Source organism: Pocillopora verrucosa, chromosome 7 (genome assembly GCF_036669915.1).
Source record: "Pocillopora verrucosa isolate sample1 chromosome 7, ASM3666991v2, whole genome shotgun sequence".
NCBI lineage: Eukaryota > Metazoa > Cnidaria > Anthozoa > Scleractinia > Pocilloporidae > Pocillopora > Pocillopora verrucosa.
In genome coordinates, this window is record NC_089318.1 from 11,762,047 (window position 1) to 11,776,070 (window position 14,024).

The window sequence follows — 14,024 nt, forward strand, 5'->3', positions numbered from 1 at the left end:
TCTAATTCAATCTGTGAAGATGCTTTTGTCGGTGACTATGAATAGCTGGCCAAATTATGATTTGATTATGGAGCAGTGTCTGTTTCAGTGTCTGAAATACTTGTCTGAAAAAAAATCACTAAAAGAAGTCATGCAAAGGTTTGGAGGAACCTAAAGATTAGTGACAGTGATGAACTAAACTGTAGTGTCTAGTTTGAAAGAAGTCTACATATATCTTCACATATATAAGAAGAAAGTTATAACAGGTAAACAAGGAAATGTAATGAGAGTTGATTTCAGGTCTCACCCTTTTAACAAAGATTGATTTTAATTTTGGCTTGCATTTGTAAACCGTGAAGTCTTATTCAGATTTTTCCTTTAATATTGTGCATGAACTTTGATTTTAAATTTTGTCTGGATTGATTTGTTTGCCACTCCAATGTGGTTGTTTGATTGAAATGTATAAAAGTATGACACATTAATAATGGTAATAGGACCAAGTGGAGTCCAATTTGGTTTGTAATCATACAAGTGATTAACAAAATTGGATGAATGTGAAGTGGGAGTCCAATGTATGTATGATTACAGACAGAATTGGATGACACAAAATCCTGATACAATTAAACATAACCGTTGCAATTTCCGAAAAAAAAAATACATTTAGGACAAATATCTTCAGTAGGGACCATGTCCAAAGCAAAAAATTTGGAAATTTCTCAGTTTTCTTTTCAGGGTAAGTGGTTGTTGCTATGGTTATTGTGATCAATTTGGTGATCGGTGGATTTAGCAGAATGGACTCAGTATGATTAGTTGCTTCAGCTGTCTCATGATTGCCAACTGTCTGATTACACTGTCCAATTACAACTGTACAGCATGATTAGTGAAATATAAAGCAGCTGATGCACCAATCAAATTTGAGGAACTTGTAATGGTTATGATTAATGGAGAAACTATTGTAGTGGAGCCTGACTTATTTAGCAAGAGGTTCTTGGTTATAGACTTTGCCCAACATATCTGTGGCATTCTTTGTAAGTTTGCACTGATAAAAGCCTTCTGTCTTGTGATTACAAGGGGACTGTTTAGAAGGTACTCTTAGGGATCCATCCTGCATTGCGTCCAGGGTAGTGTATGTCCTTGTTGTAACACCTTAAAGGTCACCAGCTATTGATCACAGATCCATCATTGTGGTTGATATGCTTATCCTCTACATCATCAGTAGGACTCGTTCAACCTTTATTATCCTGGCTGCAACCTGAAATTGCTGTCTTTCTAATTGCTGATGACTTGGATCTACATGAGTGGATAAATCCACTTTCTTTTTAGAGGTTATTATTCTTTCATTTTGAAGCATTTATATACTTTCAATGTCTTATCATTTTGCTTAGTATACTGTGTTCCTTTTTTTAAAATTACTATTAGTGTTGATATTGGTGTTGTTCCGGAGGTTTTTCTTTTTTCAGATCTTTACTTGTGACACTATCACAGGGTGGAAATTGTGCTCACTTTGGTTGCCAACATTTTTTTTCAGTGTCTTTTGGTATGAAAACCTCATTAGCAGGAGTGGGCTCTCTGAAATATCTGGAGGAAATATGTGTAGATATTGCAACCTTTTATGAAAATGCAAACAATGTAATGTAATGTTTTGGCAATTTTTAATTGACAATGCAGCTTTGAGCTAGCTCTCAGACCTATGAGGACAATTTTTCTAAAATGGTTTTGAAGGGGACAAATAGGAATAGGCAGGGGAGAAGGAGTATACAACATACTTTATTGACTTTCCCCAAAGGAGGCTTTTCAAAGACAATGATTTACAATGATTAATCTTAAATTACTATTCTGTTGTATTAATTACCATATGCAATTGATAACACAATAAATAAAATGAAAACTGTTTATTAATCACCATTAAAGTTAAAAGAAAAACTAAGAATTACAGGGATGAAATACAAGCTGAAAAATTTTTAATCTGTTTAACAATGCCATATGTATATAACACTACTTTTAGCATTTACCCACTACATGGGTAACCAGAATGCTTTGTGTGCCATATGTTCCAGTTGCTATGTGCTTTGCTATTACTGAATCTATCTTCCTTAGGAGGCTAGAGGTTACTGCATCAGTGCCTTTCAGTTGCTGCAAAGTCTGCAGCACTGTAATAAAATCTTCATAAAATGCACTTATAGCTGCATCGAAAGACAGCCATCTAGTTTGGCAGGCTTTCTTGATCTTTTTTGTTAGGACCTTCCTACTCTTGTCAGAGAAACTAAGGATTTCAAATTTATCTGTACTTTCAAGTACATTGCAGTATGCTTTGTGGAGTTGTCAAACAATTTCCAAAGCTGCCTCAGCCAAAGCTCAACATTTTGTATGTATTCAGTTTGGTTGCTGGTGTCTGTGCAGGCCAGTGCAATCTTATGGCACAAGCAGTGCATAGAAATCAGTTGAGGATTCACTTCCTTTAGATGGGCCGCTACTCCTCTATGAGCACCGGTCATCACAGCCGCACCATCTGGGATCAGTGAGCTACACTTCTATAACTCTAGCCCAAACTCCATTAGCTGAGCTGTGAGCACTGTAAAGATAGTTTCTGCATTGGCTGAATTAGAGTTCTTCAGAACATCTTCAATAAACAAGAAACTTGTCTCAACTTTCCCTGTATCTTTTGTCAAAGTACTGGATGAAGGTAACAAACATTTCCAGGACAGAAACATCAGTAACTTCTTTAGAAAGTAAGCTATAACAGTATGCTTTCTTCACCCTTTCCAACAACTTATCAAGTAATGCAGAGCCCAGTGCCAAAAAGATTTCTCTCATGAAACCTGCAGAAAAATATTGGAAATGCTCCATTTCATCAAGGCCAAGGAATTTAAGCAAATCCAGTAGAGATTGAAATTTCCGATTGGAAATTTCCTCTTTGACAAGCCAGTATGCTCCATAGTAAGCCTTAAACATGATGTCATCCTTTACTATTTTCCTTTCTTGCACCTCGTCGTGAAACACTGCAACCCTTCCTAACATTTCAGCTTCAGCAGCATCCTTATGCTGCAGGGTCACTTAATGTTCCAGAATGGCTGACTTCTTCAAGTGTACGGGTTGCATTGTAAACCTTGGACTTGTTCTGTATTGTGTTTTCTGCATAGGAAGTAAAACATCCCCTTCCTTCCTAATAAACAAGCCAAGAAATTTCTGTTTTATGACAAAAGTCGAGGGTTTTGTCAAACAACCAACAGTGAACAAATCTATCACGACAAGGGTTTAGACAGGACTGCTCCTGAGATGTGAAGTGCTAACAATGATCTGAAGTGCACTTGTAAAAGTTATGAACTACAGGTCCGTCTTGAAATCGAAGAGAATCTGAATTTCTTGCTTCATTGTGGTCATGTTTTCAGGAGTACATTCTAAGGCTGATGTCTTCAAGTTTGTATTTGGTCGAACAGCTGTAGCACTCTCAGTTGTAACTTTTCTCTTCTCAGACTCACTTTTTCTACAACTTTCAAATGAATTTGAGGGGTTTGCCTGCTCAACAGCATTGTTATCTGAAATGATGTGAATTTGGAAAAGTCAAAACTGTTTCAAATGATGTTCATTATATACGTATCATATTATTTTGAGTAAGTAGTTGTCTATCATTAAGAAAACCAACTCTCATATTAGTTAATTCACACGCATTTCACATTTGCTGGAGAAGTTTTAATATGTTAGTGTTATGTATTGCAGTAGCTTGCTGGCAAAATTTTCATTTTCAGCAAAAAAATCATGTAGTGACCCTGATCGCTTTTGCCTTTGACCTCTGTCCATCGTCAAATATTCCCACATAGGATTGCAATGTCACATGAAGGCACAACTTACAAAATACCGCAACTCCAAAAGTTGATCTACCTCATGAGAGCCAGTGCTCGAAACTAACTTTTTAATTTGGTTTTCCTGGACAAGTAGTGGGAAATTTTCAGTAGTCCTGGAAGGAATCTAACTGGTCCTATATATTGTTTTGATTCGTTCACTCAGAAGAATACAGTTACATCTATCTCCTAGAGAAAATGATGGACCTGAAATTGTCAGTACCACAATATCTATCTACAGTAATATAAATAGTTTTTAAATAAAGGATAACTAGAAAATCAACATTGTGAGGTGTTTTCATCTGTCATTGTCCCTTAAACTTTAATCCAAGAAGTCAGGTCGGCAAGCCCTCTGTGATTCTTGCACCCACTGAATAATGGCTTTCTCAGCAACAAATTCTTCTGGGTTGGGACCATTCAGACAAATGTTCATTAAGTGATTGACTGTGGACACGTCAAGGGAATTTCTGTATTCAGTCTGAAGTCTTGACATACAAGAAAAACCCCTTTCACAATAAGAGGATGAAACAGCCATGGTAGAGCTTATCTCCATGAGCATAAGCACAAGTGAAAACTGTGCATAGTTTAATGTGTATATTTGGTTCCAGAAAACTTGCTTTGTCAGGGTTTCCATGGCTCTGGTATTCAAGGCATGTAGTTTCAAGGATAGCCATTCATCTTTTGCCTCATTGATATCAAAGTCACTTCTATTCAGCACATTTCTGTAGTGATTGGCCAGGACCACAACATCCTCCTCACCATACAGTCCTAGCTGTTCCCTTGTTCTTGGCCATGAATTGTGATCTGTAATCACAGCTGCTGCTTTCAGAACAGGAGAGCAGAAACTCTCAAACCTTTGCTGTTTTGCAAATCTTCCCTGTTTCTAGCAAATGCATTTGTATCGTTCTCTGCTCTCTTGAGATTCACAACTTGAAATACTACTCCATCACCAACTTTTTCTTGGAATGACTGCAAATGCCTGTGTCCATGTTGGGCCATGTTCTGCAGGGCAAGGTCAACCCTATCTAGTTCATGTTTCACATCTGATACTGCAACTTCATTTCTCTGGAAGACAAGGGAGACTTTGGATATTTCAAAGGCAATATACCATAACAAATGCAAGTACTGTAAAAACCTGTAGCTAGTCAGTTTTTTGTGGACATTTTTCGCTCTTCCTTGCATCTCAGCAGATGAATCATTTGCTTGTGCTGTATGAGCAAAGTGTGCAACTATCACCTTGTAGTTTTTGCCAACTAACACTTCAATTGCTCATAAAAAGTCTGGTACCCATCTGGTCCCAGCAGCTTTTGTGGGTTTATCCACATTGACTTCCATAGCATTTGCAAGCTCCTTCAGTTCTCTTACTACCTTAGCAGAGTACCTGTAGTGTTTCCAACAGCCAGTAAGTACTTCTTTCACTTGTTTCATGACCTCACATGACTTGACAGTATCAGCAAAAGCTAGTTCCAATTTATGGGCGACACAGTGGATTCCAATTACATTTGAAACTTGGGCTTGCAACATTGCCACAACACCACCCAGTCTGCCTATCATGACCGAAGCACCTTCTGTACCAGTAGAAATCAGCTTTTCTTTTCAGTGCTCATCTTTCTCATCCATCACTGTTTCAATGGCATGAAGAATTCCAGGTGCTTTTGCACTAGGAACCTCTTCCAGTCCTACATAAAATGTTATGGTTTCTGCTGATGGCAAAACACATCTTACATAAACAATTTCCTCCTCAATCACACTCAAATCTGTGCTTCCATCCACCAATACAGACAGAAATTGTGCATTCTTAATAATAGCTGCTTGCTCATCTTTCATGACCTGGGATATATGCTTGCAAAATTCTTTACATCCATAATCATTTCTACATGTTTGTCCTAACATAAATCCATTTTCAGTTTGAAGGGAACACAAATGAGGAAAACTGGAAAAAGGCATCTTGAGATAACATACGTAGTAAGCTGTATTGAACAGCTTTTCCATCTTTGCAACAGTATCTTTCTCTAGTCTTGGCAATGCAGCATTGATTGTCCCTTTTCTTGTACCTTTGTTTTTAGCAGCTTTAGCAATACATGCCCAGCAGATCTTTCATGAGATCTTAGGCCATCCAGCTGAAAATTTTGACTCCCGCTACAAAACGAAGACTGCTTGTTTTAACCATTTGGAAAATGTAGGCAATTTTCCCCGATTTGTCGTCGTACATTAACCAATCGAATTCCTTTCTCCATGCTTCATTAAAAGCCCTTTCCTTTTTGGCTTTTGGCTCAGAATCTTTACAGCCTGTTGTTGCTGAAGCTTCCTTATCTTTGCTTGTACTTTGCTTTGTATTTTGCTCTGCTCCTTTGAAATAGCCAAGCAAAGAAAAACAGCAGTGAGCAGCCATGATGCCAAGCAATTTCCCGCCATGCATTGCTGCTATCTACTGCGTATGCTAGAAAGTGTTTGCTTGAACCAGTTCCTCTCCATTTTCACAATGGCGTCACGGCATGGGTCTTTGCACATTCGTAAATAAAGACAAAGCACACATTTAATGGTTGTTTTTATTGACTTAAAATTTGTAAAATCCAAAAGTAAGAGTAATTGTAATTCTCACTTGTTTCGTGGTACATTTTACTCGTTTTTGATGAGTGAACTACTGTCAGTTTTGAGCACTGAGAGCATACATACTTTTTAAATTTTTATGAATTAAACGGCTCAAGATTTATATGTAGAAGAGTTATCATATTTTTATCCCAAAAACACAAACAAGAGTTTGAATAAAAGTTATTTTAAATTCTTCAGCAGTAGGCGGTGTAATGAGGGCTGACAGCCAGCTACCGACTATGGGCTTCTATTGACAACCCTGATAGAGTAAAGAATTACCCCAACCAAGTGCTTTACACAGCTGCTATTGGGATGCTATTAGCTTAATTATATACAGTGATAAGGATAATCCTGTGACTACAGTTAAGGGTATGCTAATAAATGAACACAAGGTATCTAATAGCTAAGGTATTTATCCAAATATAGGAACAAACAATTACTTCCCCCTTAACTTATTAAAGGTTTGCTAATTAATTTCTCAAATTATCATCAATCAAATCCCAGGTGCTGCAGTACTTTGTGCTGATCAGTTGGATGGTATAGTTAAGGTTGGCTGTGTGCATGGTTTCATGGTTGTTATTTTGGTACCTTTATTTACATTTTGTTTTGGTGTAGCATTTTCCATTTATTCTGTGCGTGGAAGTTTTACTGGTTGGATGTCAACAATATCATGATTAATTTTATTGTTTGAAGGTGTTTTACTAATTTCTGTGAGCTATATTGGTAGCCTTCACACTTCTGATGAATCTAGTGAACATAGTGTTTTCAAAGTTGATCTCTGATTAAAACTTTATAGAAGACAGAATGAGTCTGCTTCATAATGGTGCCATTCTTTACCAGGGGTGAATTATCTTCCTTCCTCCCTTTTCCTATGAAAGACTTTCTAATAGAGTTCAGGATGCATTAAATCTAGCCTTGTTCTTAATTGACGGTTTAAGAATAAATTGTTTGGTGTTTTGCCTGTAGTGCTGATAACTGAACAGAAATTGTGGTTAACTTTGCTTAATCAAATTTCTCCCCTCCCCCAAAAAACATTGCTTAGTATAGGTAATCACATGAGGCCAAGTACTATTAAGGATTAATTGCACGAGAGTTTTCAAAGTTTTCAAAATTTTCCAAAATTGCCCAAGTCGTGAGTCGCGAAGCGATGAGGGCAATTTGGAAAATTTTGAAAACTCAAGTGCAATTAATCCTTAATAGTACGAGGTCTCATGGGATTACTTGTTTATCAATAAAGGGCAAAATTTATACGAAGGAAAATCACGCGCGCAGTCTATTTTTATCTGGGAAGCAACGGATTAGCAATGCAACGGATTAGCCAATCATTAACAGGTAATCATGCCCTCTCTTGATTACTAAAAATGCCCTTGATTAAGAAAAAAATGCCCTCTCTCTCAACCAATCAGCGCTCAGTAATTTTGCCCTTTATTGATAAAACATTTGAAAAATGGCCCTGCATGGCCATTAGATTGAGGATAATACAAAGCAACAAATGTGTGCTTGATGCCTTTTGCTTTTGTAAATCTACAGAATTCTTCAGAAGTGAACTGTGTACTGTTGTCTCTCATGAGTTGCTCTGGAATGCCATATCAAGGAAAATAAAGGGAAGCTTTTTTATTGTAGCTTCACCAGCAATGCTGGACATTGTCTCTACTTCCAACTATTTTGAGTGACTATTGATGACAGTCAGAAACATTTTATCTATAAAAGGAGCTGCAAAATCGATGTGCAATCTCTGCCACAGCAGTTTCATTCAATCCAACAGATGTTAGGGTGTAATGAGGCCTTTGTGTCTAATTTTAATGGTAATTTCTCCTTGAAGTGCTTTAAAAACAGTTGCGATGGACAATTTGTCCTTGAAATGATCGAATGACCTTTGCTGATATATAGACCATATCTATTTGACTCCATCTTTATGTAATTCATGTAATGGATAGGTGATAGTCAAATAATTACTCATAAAGTTTGAAGAATAATTTATCATTGTGAGGAACAACTTCATCTGATGCTGATTTTTGGGTGCAGGCCATTTCCTAATGGCTTTAACCTTTTGTCTCAATTGCATGTATTCCTTACCCATCTGTGTGATAACCTACATATCCAATGGTAGGCTGCATGAATTTGCTCTTGAAAATCTCAGGGCAGCGCTTCCCAGCCTCACTGAAATTTCATTAAGATAAACTAAATGCTTTTGGTCATTTCTCTCGGAAAAAATGACCATTGGTAAAACCAAAAGTACCAGCTCAATTTTTTATTGAAAATTAGGGGCTGCGGATAATAGACAAAAGATAAACAAGTGGGCCTACTCAAACTCTTGGGACTTTGTATAGTTATGTCTTCATACAGTCCTCGTGAAATAATTTGTTTGTAAGACTTTGATAGATCTAGCTTACTGAATTTCTTTTTCCATCTAAAGGTGACAAACAACTCTTCAGGGTTTGGCAACAGATGTTAATCAACTTCCAAAAGAGGACTGATGCACAGTGAAAACGATATGTTTTGACAACTACACTTTATTCACTTGTGAATGGTAATTGTGAAGAAGAGCTCCCCAAAAAACCTGTCGGCCGACTGTCGGTCAACTGTCGGCCGACAGGTTACCGACAGTCTACCGACAGCTAACCAACAGGTTACCGACAGGTTAAGAAAAAAGAAAAATTGTGTTAAAAACGAACAGTTAACGTGACATAACAATCCGTAATGGTGATGTATGACTCGACAGACTTCACCTACTTACCGATCGACGGCAAAGTTGAAAGTATGTAAAGAAACGTTTCTTCCAAAATGTTGTTATCAGATGCGTGTAGGATATATCACTTGCGTAATTTACAACACATCAGACAATCTAAGAATCGCATTGGAAGATAATTTAATCGAAAAACTCGGCCAAAAACTCTGATAACCATAAGCTACGTATCAATACAAACACTTTCATTCAAATCGCCCAACAATGCAACGCTGCCTCTTATGGTATGTTATGTATGTATCAATAATGTTTACCTTGTGCATTTGTGTTGCTAACATCGTCCTCTATCTTGCAGGTTTGGGATGAATTGCTATTTCCAATTTCAAGTTTAATAAATGATACAACTGTGAATCTTTTTACTCGTTATGTTAAGTAATAAATTACTATACGCAACAATTCGATAATTTGACTTGGATGCGTGATGCGATAATTGATTTAGGCGCGCGCCGCTAAAAATAACGATTCTACGAGTGAAGTATCTTGTGTATTTCACCACTCACAAAACGGCTCCTTTAGGAGCCACCAAATCTTGAAAGTCAATTGTCAACGTATTACACATGTTGGATGTTGTATCAAGCGAAAACCGAGAGAAAACATTAAGGTTTGTGTTAACGTTTCACGGACAAGCTACCGACAAGCTACCGACAGGTTACCGACACATTACCAACAGTCGGCCGACTGTCGGCCGACTGTCAGTTCACTGTCGGCCGACAGGTAGCCTATATTTCGGGCAAAACCTGTCGGCCGTCTGTCGGCCGACAAACGGCCGACAGACGACCAACTGTCGGCCGACAGGTTTTTTGGGGAGCTCTTCTTCACAATTACCCTTGTGAATTGTGAAAGTGGTTCTGGATGATAAGGTCATAAAACAATGAAAACCAGAGAAATGAAAGAGGAGAGCTTGGGACAATTTTACTTACATTCTATGCCATACGAAGGTCATAAGCCATCATGTACCTTCTTGAAAGTTCAGTCATTTGTGGAGTCATGGTCATGGAACTCAACTTTTTTTCTCAGGATACATTGTCCAAGGATGGATCAGGCCAAAAGTCTGATCTGGGGAGTCCAGAACTTCTCACTTACCCCTGATATGAAGTGCTTGCAGCCAAGATAGCCAATTTGTGGATGTGGTAAACTACCATGTTTGTTGCTTGGCAGACTTATCTGATTCCTAACAGCATCAGCAACTGGTGAAGATGCTATGCACCCCTTACTCTCAGAATACCATGGTCATCAAGCACTGTATTCAGACCAACAATGTTACTGAATGACTTAACTTCACCTCAGGCCTTTAGGTCTTTAATCTCTTGAGGGTAGGCCGAATGTTGGACAAGTCTTGTGATGACTATGGTAGTAACAGTCTATGCCTGAGTCTGTTCCAATCAGAGCAACTGCTGAATATCAGATGTATGACACCTTTGGTCATGGCTGGGAAACTTTCAGGAAGCAGGTTTGCCTGATGAGTACTAAGTTCAGTGCTTAGGTTAGTGTAATTGGTGTGGGGAGTTTCCTGATTCCCAGAGACACTGAAGACTCACGTAAATCCACAAGTTTTCTGTTTATTTATTGTTCTGAATTCACTCCAATGATCACAAAAAGATTCTAAAGATCACGCGTTTCTTACCGGCAAAACGAGATATCACATTATTGAAACTCGAGATGAAATCGACAATAGCTAAAAACAAAACAATAGTCACAAGTTTGTTAGCGTGACGAATTGTCATGCTACAGTCACAAAAGTTCTCTACATTGGTGTGACCTTCTTTCTTCAGCTCCAAAGCTTTATCTGGAATATCTTAAAGCTCTATATTGGGCCAGGGAGATTCTGGCTGCCAAAGGAATTTCAGTCCTTATAGCCAGCAACAGTTTAAGTGTAGCTGTGAAGGTTTCAAGCTACGAGACATCATCAGCTGAGTTCAAGTCACCCAATTTTCAATTGCTTGTTGCATGTCTATCCTCATGAGTGATCTATCCAAAGCTTAAGTGTCCAAGTAAGCAAACACGTGGATAAAAGAAAGGGACCTCAAGAATGAGGGCAAAGTTGTGGATGCTTATGGAGTGCTCAGACCTAAACTCAAGCCCTATACATTGTCAACTAGATGCAAGTGATTGTCATAGTTGGTTGTTTTCATCTCTCTTCTAAGAGAACTTAATACCAATTCGTGGGTTATTTTGTAATTTACTTGGAAAAAAAACAGCATCACCACTAGTTGTTGTGTTGTTGCAAAAAACTGAAATTATAGGTTACCCTATTAATTGAAACTAACAATGGTACTCTGGAAGAAATCAAAGTGGACTCTTTAATTTCCTGGAATGTTTCATTTATTTACTAATAAGTTAAGAACTAATCTGATAACAGGTCCCTATTACATTTTATTTGACAGTAATTTCCCAAATTCTCAGCAATTTAAGTATGAAAAAAGAAGCCTAAATTAATGACGCATCGCCTTTTAACTTATTGTTTGTCACAATGAAACTGATCATGATGTATATTTTACCTTGTTGAGGGTTCCCAGTCCTAAGTGAGGTTGCATTTTCTTGACAGGCAATTAGAGAATTCAATGATAACTCCCCTAGGGTCATTTGTCATGACAATCATGCCACCAACATTGCTATTTACATGCTTGTGGCTGTCAATGATAGCAAAAAGCCCATTGCTCTTGACCAAAAAAACCTAACTGACATATTACATTCAATAATTACACCATAGTTATATGTATTTGATGAGTTAATGATGCCATTAATGTGGTCCTCTAAATTTTGAAACTCATTAGCATCAGTGTACATAAATATCTGATTGTCAGTGGAAATTGTTATTGACTGGAGTAAGGTTTAACCGGTAAAGGCCCAATTTTTTGGGTGAGGTAATATTTGTAACCACACCCAATGGTATGTTTCACCTCACAGATCATCAGGTTTCCACTTAAATAGAACAAATTATATTTATTATCATTTTAAAATTATCTATATGAAATAGTGAGTTTAGTTAGGCACAAAGGCTGTCTTAATCTTCCATGGTGCTTATTACACACAATCACTATTGATGAAAGATCATTAAATTCTGAATAATGTCACCTTTCACCCCAGAAGGAAGAAACTGATTAATCTGCTTTTATTCCATCAAGTTTACACACTTTATAAGGATCAAAAGCGAAAAAACAGCTTGTAATTATGATAAATAGTTAAAAAGTTACACAACTTTTTGTTATTTGCGTCTGATTGGCAAGTTGAAGAGTATTTGCTTGAGCATAACTACTGACCCAAGTAAATGCCTTGTGTGAAGACTGGCATGAAATTTATCACAGCTATGATATTCTGAAAGTAAATTTGAATTTACTTTATTTGAATTGAAAAAAATATTAAAAAAAACTAGGTTGACAATCTTGTATAATAAAACAACTTTGGAGAATCACTTCTTGATTTTTGTTTACCAGATACAAAAATCATTAAATGCAAAACTTCACGTTGTTGAACTTCAAAAAGTTACTATGTATAAACGAGGTTCAGTCAGAAATGTTGAAATACGCTTAGAAATTATCTTAGTCTCCCATTGTTGCCAGTAAATGCATTCCACATGCCATTTTCCCCAGCAATTCCCGCCCTTGTTGACACAGTGGAGTATGGTTGCAGGTCACACACACAATGAATGACTTGTATCAGAGGTTCTTTCCGAGGATTTCATCTAAAGCCTCTTTGGCACTGACTTCACAATCTTTCCTTGCTTGTGTAACCTTCAAGGAATGCCTTTGGTCACTGAGCCTCTTCTCATCTCTTTCCATGAGTGGGAGGGTTGGAGGTTGTTCAGACTTTCTTTGAAATAACCTTCGACCAAGGAGTTAAGAAACCACCTGATAATCAATAAACTTCTGGGCTGATAGAGGTTTGGCTTTACTCATTATGATGAAAGAATCCAGTAAGTACACCTTAAGTCATAACTCAGGGACTTCTCCCAAGCCTTCCTTGACTTTCTGATAACAGAAAAGTTTTTGATCAGTTGATCAGAAAGATCAACCCCTCCCATGTGCTTTTGGTAAGAAACTTGTGAGGGGTGACAGGGGACATAAACTTGCTCATGATCATGTTTGGGTGTCACAGTCTGTAGAATGCAATCAGGATTTCTTGGTGGGTGAATGATTGAGAGAAGATACACACCACAACTGTCAAAGCAGCTCATTGCAATCAGTTGGTCATGACCCCTGAACTGATAGTGTCCTCTCCTTCATTCTTGCGAAGGAAAACAGCTCCATTCTTTGCCCAGCAGAATTTATAATCATGTTGGGTCTTAAAGTTGTTGGCACTATGAAGCAGCTCTTGCAGCTCTGGTGTTAGGTGATCGTAGATTTCAATACGTTCAAGAGATGTTATTTGGTAGGCCAAGATCCTCGGAGCTAATGTTACTGGATGCTCTCCTGGCAGCCATTACTTTCTCTTTGGCAGAACACTTAGTGAACTTGCATTTTATAGGCTTTGGTTTGTTTACTGCAGCACTTGCTCTTATTGGAATGTAATGAGAGATGTCAATGTCATTAAGTGTGCTTCCATCAACACCAGACAAGGGAATAAATGAAGACACAGTTTTGCTGTGTCTTCTGATGATTTGAACTTGTAAACTTTTGGGTAGCCAAAGATTTTTAAGTTCTACTGGTAGCTGTACTGCTATAGCACTTCTACAGCGTCAGATATCTCCTTAACTTTGGCTGAAATATCTGACAAATCTTTGCCAAGTTTGGATAATTTACACAGGGTAGCAGAGTGAGAATCCTGCAAGTCACCATATTCATCACTAAGAAACTGTACAATGTTTTCAAGTTCATAGTTTGGCGATGAAGAACCACCATCTTGTCTTGTTCTTGCTGTTGATTCTTTCT

The 14,024-nt window shown here is 37.7% G+C and overlaps 2 pseudogenes; both read right to left on the reverse strand.

Annotated features, from left to right (window-relative positions):
* Positions 1-4,140: 4,140 nt before the first annotated feature.
* LOC136282079 (zinc finger protein 862-like) lies at positions 4,141-6,210 on the reverse strand (annotated as a pseudogene).
* A 7,602-nt stretch (positions 6,211-13,812) lies between these two features.
* LOC131792974 (uncharacterized) overlaps positions 13,813-14,024 on the reverse strand; it is a 2,561-nt pseudogene continuing 2,349 nt past the window's right edge.